General features: G+C 32.8%; 1 pseudogene; it reads right to left on the bottom strand.

Moving 5' to 3' along the window:
• Window positions 1–12,442: 12,442 nt before the first annotated feature.
• LOC105291141 overlaps window positions 12,443–24,767 on the bottom strand; it is a 23,486-nt pseudogene continuing 11,161 nt past the window's right edge.

The raw sequence follows: 24,767 nt of genomic DNA, 5'->3' as shown, positions 1-24,767 counted from the left end.
AATATAATTCTATTATATTTAGCATAATATCCTATATACCTGCATAGTTAAAGTTTTTTGTAGGATGAAAAGGTATTGATAAGAAACAAATATTTTGAAGAGAAATCTCATGATTCCTGAGATTCATGTGATTCATGAATTCATGAATGTGACTCTTCAGTGATACATTCAATTACTTAATAATCTGTGACTCTCATAATTTATTGCAAATATTATTTAGCATATTTTTGTTATTTAATAATTAAAGTCTGATTCTCCTATAGATGAGTTCTGGGTTCTACCTATATCCTTCACGCTACTATGAATTTAGTTTTTTAAAGTTTAATTTAAAAAAGTTTTCAATTACAGTTGATATACAATACTCTATAGTTTCAAGTGTACAACATAGTGATTAGATAGTTATAAAACTTATGAAGTGATCACACTGATAACTATGACACCATACATAGTTTTTTCAACATTATTGACTATATTTCCTATGCTGTACTTTACATCCCTGTGATTATTTTTATAACTGGCAATTTGTACTTCTAATTAATTTAGTTTTTAAAAGTTGAATATGAATATTATTTTTCTTACTTTATGCTATCAGACAACTCATTTGACCAATTTTTCTAATATTATATAAAGAGTATAATTAGTATACTTGATATATACTGGTTTTTTTTTTTTGGTCTAGATGGCTAAATATTGATCTTTTTCTTTACTATTTTTGGATTTTTGACAGGTACATAGTCAAACCTTACTCTTTACTTACTTCCCATTTACTTATTCCATTAGTTTGTATATGAATTTATTCTTCTTAATAATATATAAGTGAACAAAACAGATAAGGCCTTTGCCCTGTGGAGCTTATTAATTTAACATAAGAGACAGCCAGTAAAGTAATTAATATAATTATATACATGGTAAGTGCTGTGCAGGAAATAAACAAGCCAATGCAATAGAAAATAATTGTGTCAGGTCATTTTCAGATGAAATGGTCAGAGAAGGCTGTGTGTGGAGGTGATATTGCAACTGAGACAAAAAGGATGAGAAAGAGGCTGGCATTTCAAGAGCTGGAGAGATAAGCTCATCAGGCAGAGTGATGAAAACGTAGATATGCATCATGGCAGGAAAGGACTTGGTGAGTTCAAGAAATGGCCAGTGTGGCTAGAGTAAAGTAAGGGAAGAATAATATGAGTCAAGGTTGGAACCTGTAGACATGAGTTGAGTATTCAAGAGTTCATATTTGTGATAATGAATTCAGATTTTCCACTGTGTTTTAAGTAAATGAAGAGAACAGCTTTCTTAGAAGAGAAAAGGAGTTGAAGAGGTTTGTAATGCAGTGATTTTAATGATAGATCATGGGACCCTTAAGCAAGGGATGAGGAAATGATGTCAGGGAGGAGGTGATGGGTAAGAGAAAGGACTATGACTTATAGTGGAGTACAAGAGTGAGTCAGTTGAAAGGATGAGGTGGCGTGGTGAATTCCAGGTGTATGGAGGAGCCATGAGCCTGGGTACCTGCAATGGAGAGGAGTAAAAGAGGTCAATGAGGAAATCAGGGACCTGGACACTGGGTAAGTCACATGTGCAGATTTTGCAGTTACACAATGTCAGGTAGGAAGGAAGATGGTATACCAGAAACTATGTCTTTAATTAATGTCTAGAAAGTGTTTTTATGAAAGTAATGAGGGATGTAGGTTTAGGCTTAAACCTAAATCCTCCTTCGATTCTCAGTTTCACAAGAATTTTCGTTTAGTGTTCTATGCTAGGAAATGTAGCCCATTTCTTCCCAACTCATAGGTTACACCTTGACCTACCATTTTTATGTTTCATATTTTTGCTTACTATAATTCCTTTTTAGGGTTTGCTGAAGATGACGGTATATAGGCTGTATTAGCAAGAGTTGGTGAGGTTTATCAGAATATATCGATTACAGAACAGGCTCCTCTAGAGGGATATAAAGCACTGCCAAGTCCTTTGAGTTTTAAGCTGTTGCTAGTAGTACTCTGGTGAATAGTACTGTTATGTTAACTATCTAGATTTAGGGCTAAGGTGGCATAGCCTGATGAAAGAAGCTTCAACTAAAATGAGATTTTTTGGGAGGCAAAGAGAGAACTGATTTAGTAGTAGCAGCAAAGAGGAGCAGGTCAACAGGTAACCTACCATTAGGTCTTGAAAGGTTTTTAGAAAAGTAAGTTTCCAAATCAGAAGTATGATGATGGTGGTCATTTTTCTTCAAATAAAATCGTGTCTCAATGTTTACTGACTTTTACTCATATTTATTTCTGGGCAATTTAGCAAAAATGTAATTCTTTGAGGACAATAATTGTTTTGCACACTGTCGAATCATCAAGGCTTAAATATTGTCTTTTTAATAAATACAGGTTGACAAATCAATTGACTAAATTATAAACTCAATTTTGTGTTTTTCTTACTTTGATTTTAATTTGAAAATTAAGAACAATGTATTTTTCTTATTTTCTGTCCTTATTCCTAATTCTTTTTGTTATATGCTATTATAGTATATGCTCTTCTTCTGACACTTTCTAATTATTGCTAAATTATAAAAACTGTTAAATCTTATTGATGCTTTATAATATTCTATTAATTGCTTTTAACACATTACCCATGGAACACATTTCAGGACATATTTATAGTTAGTCACTTGTTGACACTATTTCATCCTGGTTTCAATTTATGTGATAGAAATTTTCAAGTAAAATCTCATGAAATGATCAGATTCTTCACTGATGTTCAAAATTTTATAAAACTTCTGCTGGGTTTTGGAAAGAAAAAGTGTACTCAAAATAAAAGTCCACTTAATCTAATGTGTTTTATTTTGAGTAAACGCTTTAATAGGTTATGATTTTACTGTCTTTTTTATGTAAAAATGCTAAAATTTCTTTTCTAGAGTTTATTCTCAAGTGTTTATGTTGGCCACTGAGGTTAAATTTGCATAAGGCAGTTATTTTATATCTTCCCTCTTCTTTTCTCTCCCTCCTTTTTTTCCCCCTATTTCCATCTTTCCTTCCTTTTTCATTAATTTTTTAAAATATATACATCTTGCTCATTTTGTTTCATAGAAGGAGGGGTGGATCATCATTGCTGCATTTTTAGACCACTCTAATACCATCCTTGAAATTAAAAAAATGATTTACCAACGTTGTTTTCGTGCTATATATAATAATATTATATAAAAACACTTGTTTATTTTTTTAGCATTTTATATTAGTATTTTACCAAATCAATGAATATTAATAACTTTTTGACTTCTCATTACTTTCAAATATTTCCAATAATTTCATAGTATATGTATAATTTTAATTAAACTCCAGCTCCTATACTAAATACATAGAGACTAATAAATCATTGTTAAGGGAATAAGTTACAATATTTTCATTCTGGAAAATTTTTCTAATTATTTTTAAGCTCTATAAATTGATCTAAAGTTATCTCAACTCAAAGGAAATAATATAATTTCTTTCTGTATCTCTGTCTCTTTCTCTCCTCTCCTCTCGATCTCTCTCTCAGATTTTACATACACACACATACACGCATGCACACCAGTATTATTATTTTTTTGTTAGATAATATTTTTAAGTGATCCCTATTTTTAACTTTCTTATTTAGAAAAATATCAGTTTGAGATTTATTATATTTTCAAAGAAAAGATATATAAGTATATAATTTTCCTTCGTTTTTGGTAAAAAATAAGAATTCTAAGACTGAAAATTGTCTATCAGAGATTCTAATTAGAGCCTACTCTTAGGCATTTATTATAAGATTAGATCAGTATTAAGTCAATCTATAATGAAATCAATAATGATGGCAGCAAATATCACAGGCTGGATAAAAATCAACTTGTAAAGTCTTTCAAATGTGATCTAATATTGAGACCCAGAAACATTTCATTTGTGGTTATTGCCATATATAGAAAATGATCATTGTTCTCTGAGTAACACTTTTGTAGAATTTTAATGTGAAATATTAAGGTGCTTTTAGATAGAATTTAGTATCTTTTTACTATTGTGTCAACAGATTCTCTAAAAGAAGAAACGAGTGATAATCTTAACTTTATTTTGTTTTACATGACTTAAACAAACTTGTCTTGATCTTAGAGGTTGGGCGCCAGGCAGCATGACTTCTCGTCTCTTCCTCTCTATTCCTGACTCGGTGAATAGCCCCACCCGGTCATCTGTCCACATCACAAGGCACACCATGGAGCTCTCTTTTAGAGTCCCTATCCACTCAGCCACCAAGCCCTGTGGATATAGCCTCTAACATCTTTCTAAAATTTATCTGCTTCTTTCTAGTTCTATAGCCAGCACCTTTATTCATTATCAAAATGTTTATTCTCTTGATTTCTGTACAGCTTCTTAAGTTAGCTAGTCATTTGCCACCCTCTCCTCAGTCCTCCCATTCACATAACAATTTTGCTTCATAGCCTCCTAGCGATCTCATGGTCTCCAATATAACATTCACATAGACACTTTTAATAAGGCATGCATCCCCTTTATCATCTGATCCCTGCTTATCAGGCTAATTACATCTTTGATGACATACTGTACTCCTGTCATGCTGAACTCCTTGTAGTTATTATGCAGCGAACTTGCAAACACTTTCTCAGAGGCTGTGCCTTTTGCCTTTCTTTTCCTAAACTTGCCATTTTTTGCAAGGGTAATATGTTCTCGCCTTTTAAGAATTTCCTGAAATTATCCCTGATGTCCTAATACACGAGCAGCCACCATTCTGGGCTACAGAGGTCTTTACTTATATCATTTATCACATGATATTGCCACTGAAGGTTTAAGTGTCTGTTTCCCATCATGAGCCTGAGTAGCTAAGGAGAGGGGCTTACAAGAAGCAATCAGTGAACATAGGCCAAGGAGACTTGTCTCTAAGATGTATTGGTAGATATGGTTTTACTTAGATTATATTTATTTGAGGTGGTTTTAGAGAAGTTCATAGAGATTATTGTTCACCTCTTGACACCACGGTTATGGTTTCCTTCACTGTGGAGTGAGCTCCTGGAAGCAGGGACTATACGTCTGTCATCTGTGTGTTTCCTGAACACCATATAGTGTTTGGCAAATATATTGTATGCCTGGTACATAGTAGGATCTTAATAAATATTAAGTGAATAGGGGAACCTAGGTACTATTCATATACCCATATTAAATTGTTTTTAAAATATAATCCCTCTGTAGCATTAAAATTTATTTAAAATACACTATTTTTTGCAAATGAAACATCTGATCCATGTCATTTGGTTAAATGTGAGGGCTCAAAGGGGATTAAAGCAAACTGTTGCCATGTATATATAAGTATCATATGAGTTACTCGTCTAACATTTCATTCACTAATGGAGATTTAGGGAAAAGAACTTTTTTGGCTAGAGCTTTTCTGATAGAAGAATAAGTCAGAAATGTTAAAAGACAGCTGTCTTCATTTTGGGCTGCCATTTTTTCCTAAGAGCTACAACACATCAAGCATACCTAAATTGCCTTTCTGAAATACCGGACCACAAGTGTATTGTCGGTAAAATGGTCTGTGTTGATTAGTTTGTCTTTAGGGTACACTTGATTCATCAGATGACGGAGTTGCTGCTGGCGTTTCATGCAACATGCCATGGCATACGGGCTTTATTGGCTTTCTAGCAGTGACACTGACACAAATTCTCAGATTTTATGGGCAATTTTAAGCCTAATGAAATACATCCTCTAGAAACTTCCTGCAGTATTTTAGTAGCTGTATAATTGAAAGGAAAGAGCCAATGTATACAGCACAGGATAGTTCAGGATCAAAATCATGGAAGACGATGACAACATGCTTATTTTGTTCCTGCACATGGTGTCATTAACTGCACGATGGGATACTGATGCTGCCTCAGAGGCTGGTATTAATCTTTGTGTCAAGCTTGCAGAAACCCTGCATGAATTCACTGATGTAAGTGTTGCTGTCCATCTTTTTGATTCTAAGATTACTCCTTTGGATATAAAGTAATATCAGGCTGCTGAACTTAAAAAAAAAAAAATCAAAATTAGTGAAGGTAAGAGATGTTCATTTCCTTCCGGTACTGAAAATTAAGAGTACAAAACCACACTAGAGACAGGAGTCCTATCACTGTTGGGTAATTTACATACATTATCCAATTTAATCATAACCCTGGGAGAGTGGAAATATTGTTAGTTCTATTAAACCAAAGAGAGACTAAAAGGTTTGCTAGTATTTGATCTCAGGTTTACAGAATTCAAAGATATATATATATATATACTCGATTAGTACTTTATAGTGAGTGTCACCTTTTGAAGCAGTTGTTGTACTAAATTTGGCTCTTTATGAAATCTTGATGCCAAAAACAAAAAATGAAAACAAAAACCAACTTTCCACAAGTAAAGGAATGCTGACAAAAATCTATGTTCAAGAATATCTAACCTTTAATTTTTTTTCAACTTTATTCCTGAAATAGTGATATAGTCAAGATCTGTGTGTTGTCAGAAACTTGGTCAAGATGAGAGATTACTTTTTGGATAGAATCACTTGTAGGAATTTTCCAGATGATTCACGTAGAACTAGCTTAATCTTCTGGAAAATATTTTAGAAACCACAAATACACATTGTACCCAGGATGTAGTGTGCTTACTGCAGTGTGGTCTGTGATTTTTTTCTTTTGGTATGCATAAAGACCTAGATAGAAATAGCTGATTTTAGCATTTCTACTATAAAACAAATACTCTCTTACAAGAGAATAGCCTCATTCGTATTATATATACACGTGTATCTCTATCAAATACTATTGAGAAAGACATCGTGCCATTGGGCTCACTCCTGGGGGTAATGAAAAGTGATCCTTCCCCTTGAGTTTATTTGAGGAGTATAAATGTTAACTCTTACTTAAATACTCATTTAGTAGATATATATAAAAGTATTTAAAATGCATAACTCACCTTGGAGAAATCAGGTAACTATCTTTCCACCCAGACCATAATCTCTCAAGTAAGTATTAGGAATTCTCTCTCTTTTTGCCTCCAAGTATTTTGTAATTTTGCCTTGTATTCTTTAAAAACTGAGTGTTGTGATTAGTTTTTCAAAAACCTCAAAATTTTGATAAATATTCTACATTATTTTCTAATTAAGGTGATAGTTATTTTAAAAAGTCATAATGTGCTTAATCTCCAAATTTGGGCTAAAAAATAGACATTAAATTGAATATTCAGAAAAATAAAGAAATATTATTTTTTACAAAAGCCCAAAGTTATTAATTAAATATTTGACCTTTTGTGGCTTCTCAAATGTTGATTTTCAAAAACATGGAAGTCGTTAGAAGGAATATATATGAATGTAGATTCAGGGCTGGAAGACAGAAATAGTTTAAATTGACTGGATATATGTTCATAGATTGCAAATGAGCTCTTCTTAAAATTTAAACCCTTGAATATGACGTCTCAAGCACAGAGTGAGTTCTTCATATATACAATGTTATTCTCATTGTCTACCAGCTGTGTTATGATTTCAGATGACCTTTCCTATAAGTTTTATACGTAACTCATAAAATGTACAATTCTGGAGAACAATTATCATGACAGGGAGTGCGCTTTCTTGATGATATGGTGGGGGCCTGTTCCCACCTCTGTTTTTGAAGGATATTAAAGGTAAGATTAAAAATGCACCAGTTGTTCTGCTTTGCTGATTATAACAGTGAAGGAGACAAAATTGATTCTAGTTTATGGCTCAGTGTTTCAATGTTATTCAGCAGCACCTGTTGGCCAGCAGCTGTTAGGGATTATTGCAGGTTTCTTTGTCAGGAACAGTGTGGCAACAATAATAAATCAGATTTAAACTTGTTGCCGAAGGGGGTTTGTTTAAAAAAATTAAGTCTTTTTATAGTCAAAGATGTTAATTCTAAGTGGTAAACTGAATGAACCTAAATATATCTTGGGATCAACTTATATTTTCTGAGTCTGAGTAATGATCATATATGCACTGAAGGCAGAATAATTTTCTCTCAGAAATACAGCAACATTGAAAGCGTCCTTACCAGGTCTGAAAAGATAGGAAGAGTACAATATTTAAATTTTTTTTTCATCTTTGGTTCAAGTGAAATGGAGGGTACTGCTCTGATAATTAGAATTTATAAGGAAAATGGTCACATACATAGTGGATCTGAGGCAATCAATTTTCACTAATCTAGAAAATTCTCTCCTCAGGAGAGAAGAGATTTATAAACTTTCATGATCTATTTAAATTCAATGTAACTTTCTCTTATTTTGAATAAGGAAAAAGTGACTCTAAGGTCATAATGTGGAATTGACTTCTCCCTTCCTAGTATATTATGACATTTCACATTAAGGCAAATTAGGGAGAAACGTTCATGGGTGAATAGAGAAGAGAGAAATGTAGTTCTTTTACTTTGTTATTTTTCATGGCAATTCATACTTTATACAATACATCATTCCTGGTTCTCTAAATATGTATTTTCCCTTAGGTAAAATCTCAAAAAATTTAGACGTTATGGTGGTTCTGTCAGGGAGGCAAATGATATAGAGCTAAAGCAAGTGTTATATGACTTTTTATTTAATATTTTATTTTCTATAGCTATACCTTTACTTGTACATACATATACATCCATACCCATATATTTTCAAGTGTTCAGTTTTCCTATTACAATTTTGGTCATGAGAAACAGATTTATTCTTAATCCTATTTATCAATGTGGGAAATAGCCCACCTTACTAATTTAGTTTGCAAACCCACTCACTATTCTCTTATCACCCTCCTTCTCTTTCTTTTTATCCTTCACTATTAGAGTTGCCAGCTACTAAGGCATACAGGACCACTTTCTGAAGAGTAACTGAAATTAACAATATACATCATTTGGGTGGCAAACCTGGCAGTCACTCATCATTTATAACACTAACTCCCCACCCTTTTGGTAATGGAGATAAGAACTGCTGGTTCTTCTATTTAGAAACCTTGAGCCCATCCCCATCCCCTTTGCACATGTATGGAATTACTGTGATTTGTCCTTTATGTCTCTTCAAGCATTGATATTAATTAGCTTAGGCTCCACCTCTTACTCTGTGCCCAGGCGGCTCATCTATCACTGAGTCTTTAATCATAGAAGGTGGCAGTAGTGTTCTCAGCTTCAAGACTGAGCAAAGAAAAAATCTTCACCAAGATTACTCTTAAAAATCTGTTCTGAGAACACTTGTTTCTCCCAGTGCTGTTTTCTTCAGGACCTTCAGGGTCGGCAGGAAAGCTTTTCAACAAATCTGGTTTCTTTTTTGAAATGATTTTGGGTAGTTTTGTTACAAGTTTTTGGTAGTTTAAGTGGCAAAAGGATGGAAATAATAGATAGGATTCTAAATTCCCTAGGGCTCTTTTGTCATTCTATCTTTTCATAAATTTTATGTGTTAACATACAAAAATTGTAAAAACAATAATAGGTTTAATATTGAATACAGAGAATCTATTAGAAGGGGGCAAAGGCAACACTGGGCTCTTCTATTATTGCTTATATTCTTTACCCTTTTGCTCCTTCATACCCAGGATTAATTTTAGTCATTTCATGCAATTCCATTCTGTACTTTGTCTTTCTGCAAAGCAAAGATAATATTGTAGTTCAAAACTTGGCCATCCACAACCCTTAGGAAATATGTTTTGATTATTTCTCAGAAGGAACATTTAAAATTTTTTTAGTTATATTTTGTACTTACCTGCATTCTTAAACATGGAATATAGATAATAAATTTATTTATTATTATAACTCAGTCACCATTACTATAGTTATAGTTCTGTTTGAATACAATGATAACATAATGCACCATTAATTTATTTAGAACTGTTTACCTCTCTCTGAAAATAACCCCAAACTCCTATGCTATTACCCTTAATTTGTTTCTTCACACTCATAGTTTGGAATTAAAACTACTAAAATTATAATTATTTATGAAATAAAAATGACACTCATGAAAAAATGCACATTTATTCTAATATTAAGACTTTTTGTTTGTTTTTAGAACACTTCTTTTTTCTTGACTATTAGCTGGAAATAGCCAGTTATCATTTTTACATGTCTCTCAATATTGTTGCAGTTTCAATAGAGATAATGGGTTTTTGTCTTAGAGGAAAGATACTATGCAAATAATGCTTGTTCACTGGAGAACAACAATATACTGTATTGTTGTTTTGGTTCATCAAGGTGATGGTTCATAAAGAATAAATAGATGCTTCATTGACAGTTACTCATGTATTTTACCTTATTAAATGAATTAAAGGACAACGAAAAGAAAATTATTTTCAAACCTGCTGTACACAGCCCTCGCTAATTATGTTTTTGCCTATGGGATATAGATTTTTGAGGATATATTAAGAATTAGTGATATATACACCATTTATATGTGATAAAATATAAAATATTTACCTTAAATAGGAAAGTGCTATAATGTCACCCTCCCTTCATTCTCTAAACAAACACCAACAAATTCGCGTCTCTTCTTGAAGTATTATCTACAGCCATCAGGCTACGGTATGAAATTCACTTCTAAAGATAAAGGAAATATGGCCAAGTGTCATTAGTCTTTTAGATTTTTGTATGATTTTATTGAAAAATTATGAATAAATAATATGATAGCAAATGACTAGGTAGATATAAGATGGTCAGGGAAGATGCAATGAAAAAACCCACTGTAGCATGTTGTAGGAGTCAAAAGTATGCTGGTGTGACTGAAGCATGGAAGGTATGTGTTAGAGACATAGAATGTTCCTATTCTAGAAACAAATGTCAGAAAGGTGGGCAGGGGCCATAATGTGTAGGGCTTTGTAAGCCAGAAGAGACATTTGTATTTTATCCTAAGTAGATTTTAGGTAGAGATGTGGTATGCTTTTTGATTTATATTTTAGAAAGATTTCTTTGGATGCTATATAGAGAATTTATTATTGAGATTCAAGATCTGAAGTAGGGGGATAAACTAAGAGGCTGTAGAAACCCAGGTGTGTTGGTGGCTTGGAGAAGATGGGGTTCATGGAAATGAGAAAAAGTAGACATATTGTATGGAATATTTTGGCAAGATCAATCAATAGTACCTACTGATGAATTGGGCATAGGTGATAAAGGTAGAGGAGAAAATTTAGTTAAGGTGATTAGGGGAGAAGAATCAAGAAAAGATCCTAGATTTTGGTCTTGAGCAATTTTGTAGATGGTGGTGTCACTGAACGTGATGGAATAGATTGGAAGGAGAATAAGAATTTTAGGGAGGGAAGGCCAGGGAATAAGGAGTTCTGCTTATCCATGTTAAATTTGAGATACCTTTTAGACTTCTAAATAGAGCTGTTGACTTTGTACTTGGATATGTAAATCTGGTGTTTTAGGAAGATTTGTTTTGAAAATAAAGGTTTGGGAGTATTTGGCATGTAAATGGTGTCGGAAGCCATAGGACTGAGATAAATAAATGATGTTATCAAGGAAGATCGAACATATAAGGAAAAGGTGCATACCCTTAATGAGCTATGGAGCACTTCCACATTTAGTTATTAGCAAAGGGATAGGAAACAATAAACCAGTTCACTAAGGGATAGCTATTAATGTTAGAGAGAAACCAGGAGAATGTAGTTTGTGAAATTCAAGGAAAGAAAATATGTCAACAAACAGGGCATGGTCAATGTCTAATTTTGTAGAAGATTCATATCAAGTGGGAACTGTGAAATGACCAACATACTTGGGAAATTGGAGGCGATTAATGCCTAGGAAGAACGCTTTCTATGAGTTTAGGATTAGATGAAGTTAAGAAGGAATTTGGAGAGAACAGTAGACAACATTTTAAATAAAGTTTTCTCTGAAGGGGAGAAGAAATATGGGACAGTAGGCAGGGAGGAGAGGAACTAAGAAATTTATTTATGAGGTTGTTTTGTTTTTAAAGTTGTGTTTTATAAACTGATGTAAATGATCCGACAGAAAAGGACACTGGTAATTTATGAAAGAGAGGGGATAATTGCAGGAGGAAAGTCCTTGCGAAAGTGGGAGAGGCTGTGATACAGATTTTGTAGACCACATATGGAGAGCTTGGTTTTTGATAGAAAAAGGTACCTTACATCTCTAGCAACAAAATGGAAAGAGGAATGTATGGGACAGATGCTGGTAGGTTGATATATTGGTATTGCAGACATGAGGGGGTTCCTGTCTCATTGCTTCTAGTTTCTCAAAAGGGTATGATGCAAGCCATCAGTGGTAAGTAAGGCAGGATAGAGGGGTACCTAGTACCTTTGAAGAGCAAGATAATATGAGTATATCATCTATATACCATCTTTTCCTATCTGACATTTGAATCCTGTGTAATTATTATTTTTTTAAAAAAATTTATTTATTTATTTCTGTCTCTCAAGGGAATTTTATTGGTTCTGGGAAAGGGTTGGTTGGCAGGCAGCCCCTGCCTCTTGCTGAGAGTGCCACAAGCTCTCATTGTTTCCCGTTGCCATTGATGAGCAGGTTCACATGCTCGGGGGAGGCCAGGAGGGCCTTGAGCTTGGGCCAGGCGCTGAGGTGAGCCACATAGGCCAGGGGGAAGGAGTCAGGCAGCGAGGGGCCAGGACCTGGTAATTCAGTAGCAAGTCCAGCACTTTGTAGTCAGCAAAGGAGATCTGGTTGCCCATGGTGAAGGCCTGGCCTCCTTGGTTCGGGGACAGCATGATCTCAAAAGGCTTCAGATGCCCCGATAGCTCCTTCACATATTCCTCCTTGCCTGCCTCGTAGTTGGTGTAGATGAGGGTGATGTATTTGAAGTGGAAGTCCTCCACGCCGTCATTCACCACATCCACCAGGGCCTCCTCCCACTGGTCCTTCCCATACGGCCTGAGAGAGCAGCCCAGGTGGCGCAGGATGGTGTTGGACTGGTACAGGGTGAGGTCTTCATCCTGGAACTTGGGGAGCTGCCCGTACAGACAGGGGGCCTTGAGAGGACCCTGCAGTCAAGTCTCCTTGGTCACCACGTCCTCCTTCCAGCCCTGGCCCTGGTCAGCTGGCAGCATGTGCATGGCTTCACGGCGCCCTCGAACAGGGACGATGGTGTCGGGTGGCAAGGTTGCAGTATAGACAAAGACGGTAGCGGTAGAAGAGCTCTGAATCCTGTGTACTTTTTACACTGGCCTGGATAGTCAAGCAAAACCTGGAGCTGGGTTTGTTCCCTCTGCACTTATACTATTTTATTGGTCAGATTAGTTCTAGGTTCTACCTTTTATAGTTATTCATTCATGCACAAATATTTGCTAATAACTTATTGAGTACCAGAAACTGCATTTAATCATTCTGTTATCCAGATTTCAGCTACATCAGGAGAACTCATATAAGAATTGCCTTCAAATGGCCCATTGATGATCCTAAGATCTCTGATATTTTCTGAGTACAAATCAGAAGAGATGTTCCCTTCATTTTGTGCACAGTGTACTACGTTGTGGTTTTGTATCTTAAAGAGCATATTGAAATAATAAAAAAAAAGTGCCATTTAGGTTTGAATTTCTAATCTGCAGGTTAAATATTCTCATTTCATATTTCACTGGAGTCAGACATGTGTCCAGCTCTTCCATTTACTAGATATTCAACCATGGCAAAATTACTTAGCCTCCCATCTTTAAAATGAGGACTAAAAAATCTAACTAATAGAGATGATAATATAATTATGAAAAGGTAAGGACATAAGGAATATGAAATAATAAGTGTTCAATATTGTCAGTAGACTATAACCAAGCATTGGGTGTATTAAGTATTATATTTTGTCATGGGAATTATCAAGCCTAATGCTTTGAAATAAAACTCAGGAATCTATTCAAATAGGAAATTAAATGGAATTTGCTTCAAAGTAACCAATTAACACTTTTAAAATAACTAAGAACACTATTCGCTGAAATCGAATTCAATATAGATAAGTAATAATGTAAGCATATTAACTAAAGAATACAAATAGAGATTTTAAAGTGCAGATAATCTCATTTGGAGGTACAAACCAAGAATATGGATGTTAAGGAGAAGTTATCTTAATTAATTATATCATATCTGCAAAGTCCCCCTGACCCTTAAAGACACATGTAGTACAAGTTTAGACTGATCAGGATCATCAGTGTCTTTGCTCAAGATCCTCAAGGTCATGTGTCCAATCTAAGAAGCACTGGTGTAAAATGAGAGCAGGTAAGAGAATCAGAAAAGGAGACCTCACTTTTGAATTCCAAGGAAAAGATCTTTGCTTTTTTCCTGCAATCCATCTGTATTATGGATTGTAACTGTATTTTAAATAATAATTAATATAATAGTATCAATAGTATTTCACCATGAGAAGCATTAAATATTTAAATATATAGTATGAAATGCACTCTCCTTATAATTATTTTTATTGATCATATTCTTGCTAACTCTAATTTTATTAGTATATTTAATACTCTAATACTCTAGAATTTTAAATGTTTTTTATTGTTGATATGACTATCAAAGGAAGGTATTATTTTTAATACATATAGTATTTTTCATTGTTCCTAATCAAAGGATTTTTTTATATGTAGTCCGAACAAGAAATTGGAAATGATGCATAAAACTACAACTTTTTAACTTGCAGGGTTGTTTATGCATCGTGGGTTTACTTATTTTTGCAGTCATGTACATTTTAAAATTGCCATTTGTATTCTAGCTTTTTACTGTAGAGGTAATTTGGATTGGAGACAATAGGAACCGTGATGTACAATATATATGTTGCATCCAACTGAGAAAAACCACCACTTTTATCTATACTTCAATCAGCATGAGGTTTTCTTTTAGTTCGTTTAGAAGAAGCAGGTCCTGTCACCTGCATGGCATACAATATTTGACAGAAAAATTTTCTTTTGCCCTTTGTGGCTTAAATGCTGAATGCCATAGAATCCTTCATCTAGCTGAAGAACAGTTTAAGGTTTCATCTGTGACAATGGTAACAATAAAACACAATACTATTTTAAATTATTATGCCCGATAGATCAAGACCATTATCTGAATACCAGATAGAGCCAAATAATTCTCTATGATTTAGATTAGATATAAAAACACTTAAAAACAGGTATGTATTATAAACCATTTTGGAAAACTCTTTGGCATTATCTACTTATCTACTCTATTATGCTGCAATTCAACATATAGGCATATACTAAAGAGAAATTTGTGCACCTATGCACCAAACACACACCCAAGAATGCTCAGAGCAGCACTATTAATAATATCTAAAGCTGGAACTAACCAACAACATCAGTATTAGCATGGATAAATATTTTGTGGTATGGCCATGTAAGGAATACTATAAAACAGTAAAAATGAACAAACAACTGCTATACCTGACAGCATAAATGAATCTTAAAACATAATGTTGAGCAAAATAAATTAGACATAAAAGAGTATATACTACATGATTCTATTTATATAACATTCAAAAATAAATACAACTTAACTATCATGTTAGAAGTTAGGGTAATAGTTCTTTGAGGAGTGTGGAAATAGGAATTGAGAAGGTAGATTTTGGGGCATGGGAAATATTCTCTTTTGACCTAGATAATGGTTATGTGGGTTTTTATTTATGATCATATATTGATAATATGAGAACACATTATGATATTTATGATATACATTGAAATTATACAAATATGCATTTGTTCATACATGCATTATATATAAACAAAATATTGGTATATATAATATATAATATGTTGGTATATGGCATATAACCAATTTTTAAAATGTTTTTAAAAGAAGAAAAAATTCTGGAAATAAAAAATATATTATTTTCTCTTCACTAGAGATAAGTAACTCAATCTGGAGAAGTTGTGTAAGTAGTATATTAGACATATGTTAAAATATACTAAGTAAGCAATTCAACTATATTTAGACTTTCTATGGATCACAAAACAGAATTATGTTTTGTTATATTTTATATAGCCGCTTAAAGAATTAAAATAAAAACTAATTTTTTTCTTGAATAATCTTATAGAGTATAATAACTGTAAGCAAATTTGACATGAGTAATTATTTTAAATATTTTGTAACTCAGAGTCTGTTGAATTTATCTTGGTTTTCATTGAGTTCAATTCACTTCGATTTTAAGTTAAAACATTCTATGTAAGTCATTATGTTCTTATATAATAAATGTTCCTATTACAGCTTCCCAGTTAGAAAATTTTGTATATAAGAATACTATTGATTTCAGCAAGAGAGTACATATATAAATCTATAGATTACTCACCTACTCCTCAAACGTGTATTATGAAAGGTAGAAGACCTGTGTAAACATGCCTGGCATCTAACAACTGAACTTGGTAACATAAAGTCTAGCAAAATCTTACTATTCAAATGTATAATATATTACTTTTTTAAAAACTATTTTCATAATTGTTGAGATGCATCATCCCAGAGGATGATAAAGGTGATGCTGATAGCTGCCATTTATTAGGCATATGCCATGTGCCGGTAACATACTGCCATGGTTCATAACGCAGATGATACTTATGTTTCTGGAAAGAGTTAATTTAAACAAGTAATTTGTTTGCCTTAAAATTGATGAATAAAGCAAATGTAGTTATCTTATTTTAGATCTTGTAAATCTAAATATATGCACAGAAATACCTAATATCCTGAAACCAGCAGCTGTGTTTCTTATGGCATCTCTTTTAATTATGTGATTTGAACATTTTTAAGGGATTTTACTATCTATTTTGCACAGATAAAAAAATAAATTGAGAGTATTTCTTGATCAAAACTAGTTGCCTTGGAACAAGAGTAAAAGAGAGGAGATGTAGTGGACATTGTAAAATGTTTTTACTATTTCAGGTTAGAATTGGTTGTGAAATAATAGTCTCACACTAAATAAAATATTTTCTTTTAAGAAACAAAAATGAGGTATTTTAGGAAAGGACTTATTAAAAGAGGACATGATGATCTTTCATGTTGTTATAAGAAGCATATGCAGTAACTAAGGAAGTTGAAAGTGTCCGGGAGTTAATATGATGGAAAACTTGAATATAAGACTCAGAAACGATGAGTGGGGTCTTAAAAGGAAGAATTGACAGGATATGTTAAAAGTTTGGTTAATTTCTCTATTTTTTTAAAAAATATAAATTCTATCTCATTTTTCTATTCCACCTTCTTGAAGCTCATTATTAACCAATTTGGTCTTCTTTTATGGATGATCTATGTCATCTTTCTTCTCATTTTAGTTTCTTTTTCTTTTTTTAATAGGCAATATCTTCAACTCTGTCTTCCAAAAGTTGTATCAAAACATTATTTTAGAAATATTTGGAATATTTCTTTTTTATATTGCTCTATTCTATTTTCTTTTTGAATCTCTCCAAGAATATTAGAGATTTCTTTCCTTTTTTTTTTTTAAAGTTATCAGTTCTTTGTATGATCTTTTGTCTTCCAGATTTTTTGTTTCTATTTAATCTTGGCTCTTCTTTTATGTGAAGTTCTCTTTACTATAAAAAATCTGCATGTTTTCATTTGCTATTAACATTTCACTTCGAGGTCTTAAAATGACCTGATTGGGAAGCTAATTGAGATGATTGAAAACTGTGAGGACAGGGCAACAGGGTGATTCGATAGAGAGCCAGTTGTTTTACTGGGGCAGCATTATGTGCAAGAATGTGTTCATGTCTTTTCCCTCTGGGATCATATCATTTCTCTAGAGAGGTAACCTCCATAATTATCCCTTGAGGAGAGGTGGCTACAGGTATTTGGGGCCACAGCTGTTCTTGACCACAAGTCAAGAAAAGTGTCCATCACTTTTGTCAAATTATGTCTCTTAATATAATCACATCTTATGAATAACGTTTATCTCACATGACTGATTCATTGGGGGAAAAAATGCCACAAATTTAATTCCCTAGTAACTCTGAAGCTTTGCCTTTTGGGATTTGTATTTGTGTATACAATTACAATCCACTTGATTATAATAGAGCCTTGGATGCTAAATTACAGTATCAGATGCAGCAAGTAAAATGTTGAATATTTAGCTTATTTTTTCCAAAATATTTATCATTTATTCCAAAATATTTCATCTATAAATTGACTACTCTATTATGTTGACTTTTCTTTATACAGAAGTTAAAATGATTTTGGAAAGGCAAATTATTCAGATGCTGAAATTACATATTCATTGACTTCAAGTAGATTATAGGCTGGTAAATTAAATAATGCTTTATGTAACAGTTTATTTCTTTAAATCTTACAGAAAATGCACATGATTTTGGAAATAATAATGTTCAAGTGCTAAGAAGCTCTTGTTATTTTTCTTGCCTTTGCTACAAACACACACACACACACACACACACACACACACAAGTTTCCTAGCCACAAGAATTAGCAGCTTTGGAGAGAAAAAGAAGGAAAAAGAATGCCCTGAGCATGCCTTTGAATAGCTCAGGCAAGAACAGGTGTTATTATCCCAGGAGGAAACTCTAAGTGACTTTTTTTGTAATTGAAAGTGTGTCCTGCCCTGATAAGAACTTGTGGATGAAAAAAAAAAAAAAAAAAATCAGAGAATAGTAAAATAGCCAAGAGGAAGAAAGCCAGAAAACTTTTCTGTGTTCCTCCACATAAATGTATGTTATTTCTTTAAGGACTGGCTTAAAAAGAAGACTAATTTGGGATGCTACCTACCTCTGTTTTCAGAAAACTCCTCTAGAATGTGATTTTAAGTAGGCCAATGACCAAAAATAGGCCATAAGGCATGTCAGGCAACTTTATGAACTTCAAGGTTGTAGGAAATTTCATCCATTGGAGAGTTCCCCAGTGCTTTAAACAGTATGAGAAAGGAAACAGCAGTAAAAATTAACCATGCTAGTAAAAATTTCTCCTTTAAGAAATTACTGAGTAGAGTCTAAATAGTTTTGCTGTTGTTCTTGTTGGTTGGATGGTTTGTTCAGGATATTTGCTTCTTTGCTTGCTGATTTTTAGTATATAAATAAAACTTCGTAAGACCAAAGAAAAGGAAAATCTTTCAGGAAGCTTTAAGATAACATCATACATTTTTGAGGTTTTTAAGGCTGAGATTCCATTTTGTTTTACTTAAAGTGAATGTTATAATGTTGCACATTTTTGTTTATTCTCCATTTTTGCTTGTTCATGAAATTCAGAAGAAATTCTTTCCATTTACGATCTCTCATTGTGCATTCATCACCACTCTAAACCCTCATTTACTCTAAAATTAAGCATTCAATGATATGCATGTTATAAATTCATTCTCAGTTGCAAAATTTTCTTGGTGCTTAAGAAATTGTACTTTAATCACGTTTAGTCAGAAAGTTTAGCAAAAATAGTACTTTGACACACAATGTCAGTATGTTCTTAGATTTTGATAAATGTGAACAAAAATCAATAGATCGGTACATGAGGAGGGCTCAAATAAAATCATCATACTTCACAAGCTTTTCCTAACATAACTCACAGCTGTAGACTTTCCTTTTCAGTAATAAAAGAAAATAAGTCATGGAAATGTAATGTGCAACATGGCGACTATAATCAATAATAATATATTGCAAATTAGAAAGTTGCTAAGAAAGTAAATCTGAACGTTCTCAGCACGAGAAAAAAATTGTGACTTTGTGTAAGGACAGATGGTAACTAGACTTAGCGTGGTGATCATTTTGCAATTTATACAGATGTTGAATCATATTGTACATTTAAAATTTATATATGTTAATTGTGTGTCAATAAAAAAAGGAAAGAAAATGGTTTTGATAACTAGAAAGCACCTACTGAACTCTATTCAAAGAGGACTTCTTTGCAGGAGGCAGAATAATAACTCAAAAATAAATAGAATCAGTAACTTCAAAATACTGTTGTATTCAAAGGTAACATCAATTTTAAAATTATTCAGTACTTTCAGTTTAGATATTGAGAACACTAATTGCATCAAATGCCAACATTGATTGATACTAAATTTGATATATTCCATAATTGGGTCTCATTCCATCCATTTTTTTCTCTCCTAGTTATTCTTTTAATATGTCACCCTACTAGCTCTTTCCTTTCTACATTCTACATGCTTAATTTTTTATCTTTTTAAAGATAAAACAAACAAAAAATAATCTCTACTCTTTATTGCATGCATGCTCATACCTGCTGCCTCATATTCACTCACTTCTCAACTGTTAACAAAATGTATTCAGTTTCCATTTCTCTGTAAAGCTGTTCTCATTAAGATCACCTTCTGAATTCAGTGAAGATGTTTCTCTATCTTTCCCGAATTCTTTGTGGCATTTAACATGTCTGAACACTTCTTGTTTGTTTGAGGATTCTCTTCCATTGACTTCTGAGAAAACATTTTCTTCTAATTATTTCCTACCCTTTTGGTTTTGTTCTTCTGGGTAACCTTGATAGGTTCCAGTGTGTAATTCTTATGTGCCAATGTTCTTCTGAATTCCATACTGTGTCTCTTTTTTGGTTCCATAGAGTTTCCCTGTGTATCTGCACTTTCTTGGAATCCATTCCAAGGGTATGCTGGAGACTTCCAAGTTTAGACCTTCAACCTGATCTGTTACTCTTTGTGTTCTCTACCTGAGTGCCAGCAAAGAAACTTGGAGGTTGTTCTTGAGTCTTCCTTCTCTTTTACCCTTAAATTTGAGGAAGTATCAATCTCATTGATTTTTACCTTCTTAATGCTCTTAAAATTTCCCTCTTTTCTCAAAGATCTTGAGAATATCATGCTAACAAAATAAGTCAGATGGAATAAGTCATGAACCATATAATTTCACACACCTGTGGGATATAAAACTGAAAGCAACAAATGAACAAGATAACCAAAACGAAAAAGTGGTTACCAGAGGGAAAAGGGTAGGTAAAAAATGGCAAAAGGAATCAAATATATGGTGATGAAAGGAGATTGGACTTTGGGTGATCAGCACACTTTGCAATATATAGATGATATATTATAGAATTTACACTTGGATCCTATATAATTTTACTAACCAATGTCACCCCAATAAATTTAATTTTTTTCTCTCTTTTTTCTATATCTATTGTCAGTTCCCTTCAGCCATGGTTATATCTTGCCTGCATTGGTAGCATCACATTCTAATTTGCTGTATTGTCCCTGGTCTTATTCAGTCCACTCTTCTAAATGTCTTCCCTTTCAACATTTATAATATCACTTATCAATTTGTATTGTATACTTGATTTTACTTAATCCCATATAAGTCATTCTCTGTGTTAGCTCATCAGGTATCGATTCTATATCAATATATTTTTGTCTTTGTCATTCACTCCATATCATAGTGCTTGTTATAAGTGCTACACACACACACACACACACACACACACACACATATTTATGTAAAAACATGAGTAAATAAGGTCTGACTTCTCTAAAGACAGATGATAGTGACCAAATGAGTAGTGGCGTATGAATAAGAGCTAGTCATTCAGATTGAAAGGGCCTTTTAGCAGCTGATTTAGCAAGAGTCTGGAAGAAGTGCTTTACTTTTTCTTTTCATTTGTGAAAGTTGACCTATATTAGAAGCAGATAATTCATAAATTTAGTATAGAACTTAAATACACCCTCATTATTGAATCTACTTAAGTATTATGTTATATAGAGAATATATAAGATAAATAAATCAAATGATATGTGAAAAAATGTAGAAACCATGATAATTTTTTTTAAATTTATACAAGAATGTTGTGCATACGGAATTATGACATGTTATATCATAATAATGGTATAGCCAATATCTTTCCATTTTTTGATTAGGCAGAAGTGTGCTTAAAGTCAGTCAAAATAAAAAAGAGCATAAGAAATGCTTTTTTCTAACATCTAAAAATTTAAAAATTAATTTAGTGCTAAATAGTTTGGGGGTTCGTAATGTATAGAAATGAATCTTGCAGTGATAGTAATTTCCTATTACACATAGTAAGTATCTGTATCTGAGTAAATTTGAGAAGTTTAGTTTGAATCATTGGGAAAGGAGAATAGAGGTAGTATAAAATATAAAAAAAATTAAACAAAATGTGTATCTCCGCTATTTTTGCAAAAAATAGACCTTTCACTTCTAATTATAAAAAATATCTTTTTTCCTCCCCTCACTCTTGGGTTGTTTGTTAGCTATAGTAAATAAATTTTGGAGAAAAGTGCAAATATTCATGTACTTTGCCTTTGCACTTAAATGAGTATGTATTCAGACACAGGCTACTATTTTAAAAAATTAAAAGCTTAAATCATAAATTTTGGTTTTGTTAAGGATATTTTTAAAAATAGTGATCTGAGAACAGTTATTGTTTTTTCATAAAGGTGGAGATATCACATTTTGCTTTTATATAGTTATGATTATTCTTTTCATCAATTGCTTTGTTAGTAGGTCAAGGAGAAATCAAACCTAAGAAGGGTCCATGGGGAAAAGAGACCAGTCATATCAGAATTAAAATTAAATTGAAAAATTTAAATTAAGGGAGCCACTTTTTTTCTGCTTTCTGTATAATGTGAAAAATCATGCATTTTAAATGGGGAATGGGAAATTTCATCGTCACTCAACAGCAGTGATGTGAGCTCTGTGGTCAGAATGGAGGCAGGGTACAGTATACCTGTGGCAGCTTTTGCTCAGTTAAGGAAATTATATTTGAAACATTCCAACTACATTATGGAGTCTTGAGAAAATTTACAGTGATTTCTTTTTAGTGGAACAAAGTCCTTGCTCTTTTTCAGCTTGGAATCATTTTCCAACCATGCAACATTTAACAGGCAGTGCAGATTCAATCATAGAAATGTGTTTGCTGTGCACACACCTGCACACGCACTCACAAATGCAAAGATTTACCAACCATCTTTGTATTTCTTTGTGTCTGTCAAACTTAACCATGAACTAGAATTTGTGTTTTAGTTTGAATATTAATTTATTTTCTCAAAAAATGTCATTTACTTTTTCTCTAGGCTGTTTTACCTAAGATGTGTTCATAATTTCATATTTAATATGATATTAAATAGAATGAAAAGTTGTGTGAAGTTAAAATCATGATATCAATTATCTTTCTCTCATGTAGAATGAAATAGGTACTTTGACCAGATATAGTATCTATGCTAATTAAATACATTTAAACTGTATCAACAAATTTACAGAATGTCGTATTCTCTATTAAGTTATATGACATTCTGATGAAACCAAATATATTTTCAAGTTGCAAGTAGCACAGTAGTAAAATATTTTGCATTAGACAGTTGTATAAATGTACACGAAAATTGAGTCTAATATAGTAGCTATAGAAATTTAGAAAAAAACTCCAAGAATAAAACTGTTTATAAGCAATTAATATATACGTGCTTTGTTAGAGAAGGGGAATTTATTGTGAGTGGGGAATACATTAACTCTTTTAGACATAAAGATTCTATTTCCCAAATAAGTTCATTCATATAAATGATATGCTTCGTGTAAGTCAGGATTCAGCTTCTAGCTGTTTTCTTATGTTGGAAAATGAAATACTAGGATTTGAAATGGTTCTGGAGACATAGCCTTTCCTGTCAGGGATTCTAGCAGATGCTAGTATAATTTAATATTCGTGAAAGACAGAGCAAATATAGAATAGCATCAAATTGATTTTGCAGAGTTTTCAAGCCAGATGTCCCTTGGCATTTACATGGAAGAAGTCTACTGTATACCAAGTTGCATATTTTTGTGTGCAAGTTCTCAGCCATGGTATGTAGTCATTGGTGTTTTGACAGCCATCTGCTCGTTCCTTACTTTCTCTATTCAACCATAGCTAAAATTGAACATTTTTCAAAGTGGAAAAGTCCAGGCAGTTTTGATGATAAGAGAACAGAAAATAAGTATTAGTATTGAAAACAAAAGGCAATACATATCTTTTGCTTAGTAATACCTCTTGTGTTGAAAGAGAATGTCTTGAAATAGCAATAAACTCTTTGAGAACAGAGACCTCATCTTCTTATTGATTGAGCAGGTTTTAATTATGTGCAAGGCTCTAGCTAGATCCTGAAGAAGTTATAGAAATGAGTAACTTCACAGCAATTAGCCCAAGGCTGGCCTTGTCTTGTATACAGTAAGCACTCCATACATTTTGCTGAATGAATGAATGAATATGTTAGAATCCTTATATAATAGCCTGTTTATTTGTAGGAAATTTTACCTAATAACTGATAGGTTTTAATACGTGGAGATATGTGCGTGTGATATGTATGTTTATACCCTGTAAGTAAATGAAAGAGTTTGCTAAAATTTTGAGCACTAACTATGCACTTACTGATATGCTAGGCATTCTGGAGATTCAAAGCAAGTATGTGATGAATATATCTACATAAAAAGAATAAAATAAAGAACATTTTTAAATGATAAATTGTATGATACAGATTAATTGATAAGAAAGGATGGGGAATTTTTTTTTTTTATCAAGAGGATAGATTTTGAGCTGATTTTCAAGGAAATATTAAATTTAGATCTATGGGGAATAATTCAGGTAGAGAAATTAACACAGTCTAGGTGAGATGGGTAATGTTGTATTTATGCATTAATTGAGTCATTTATCAAATGTTTTTGAACACTTTCTTGGGTCCAGCATTATATTAAGCAGATATATTATCAAAGAAGCTTTCAATGTAGTTTAGAGAAGCAGAGACAATAAACAAATATTATTATGAATATCTACAAATCTTAAGGCCCTATATCTATCAGTTTCATGAGCATGATTTACAAACCTGCTTCAGTACTCACAGGGTAGACAAAATATATCTCTCTAAAGAATAACACTTTACTGGATATGTTTGTTGTAGCTAAGCAAATAT

This window comes from Pteropus vampyrus, unplaced genomic scaffold (assembly GCF_000151845.1).
Source record: "Pteropus vampyrus isolate Shadow unplaced genomic scaffold, Pvam_2.0 Scaffold43, whole genome shotgun sequence".
Taxonomy (NCBI): domain Eukaryota; kingdom Metazoa; phylum Chordata; class Mammalia; order Chiroptera; family Pteropodidae; genus Pteropus; species Pteropus vampyrus.
This window is presented reverse-complemented; position numbering and strand designations above follow the sequence as displayed.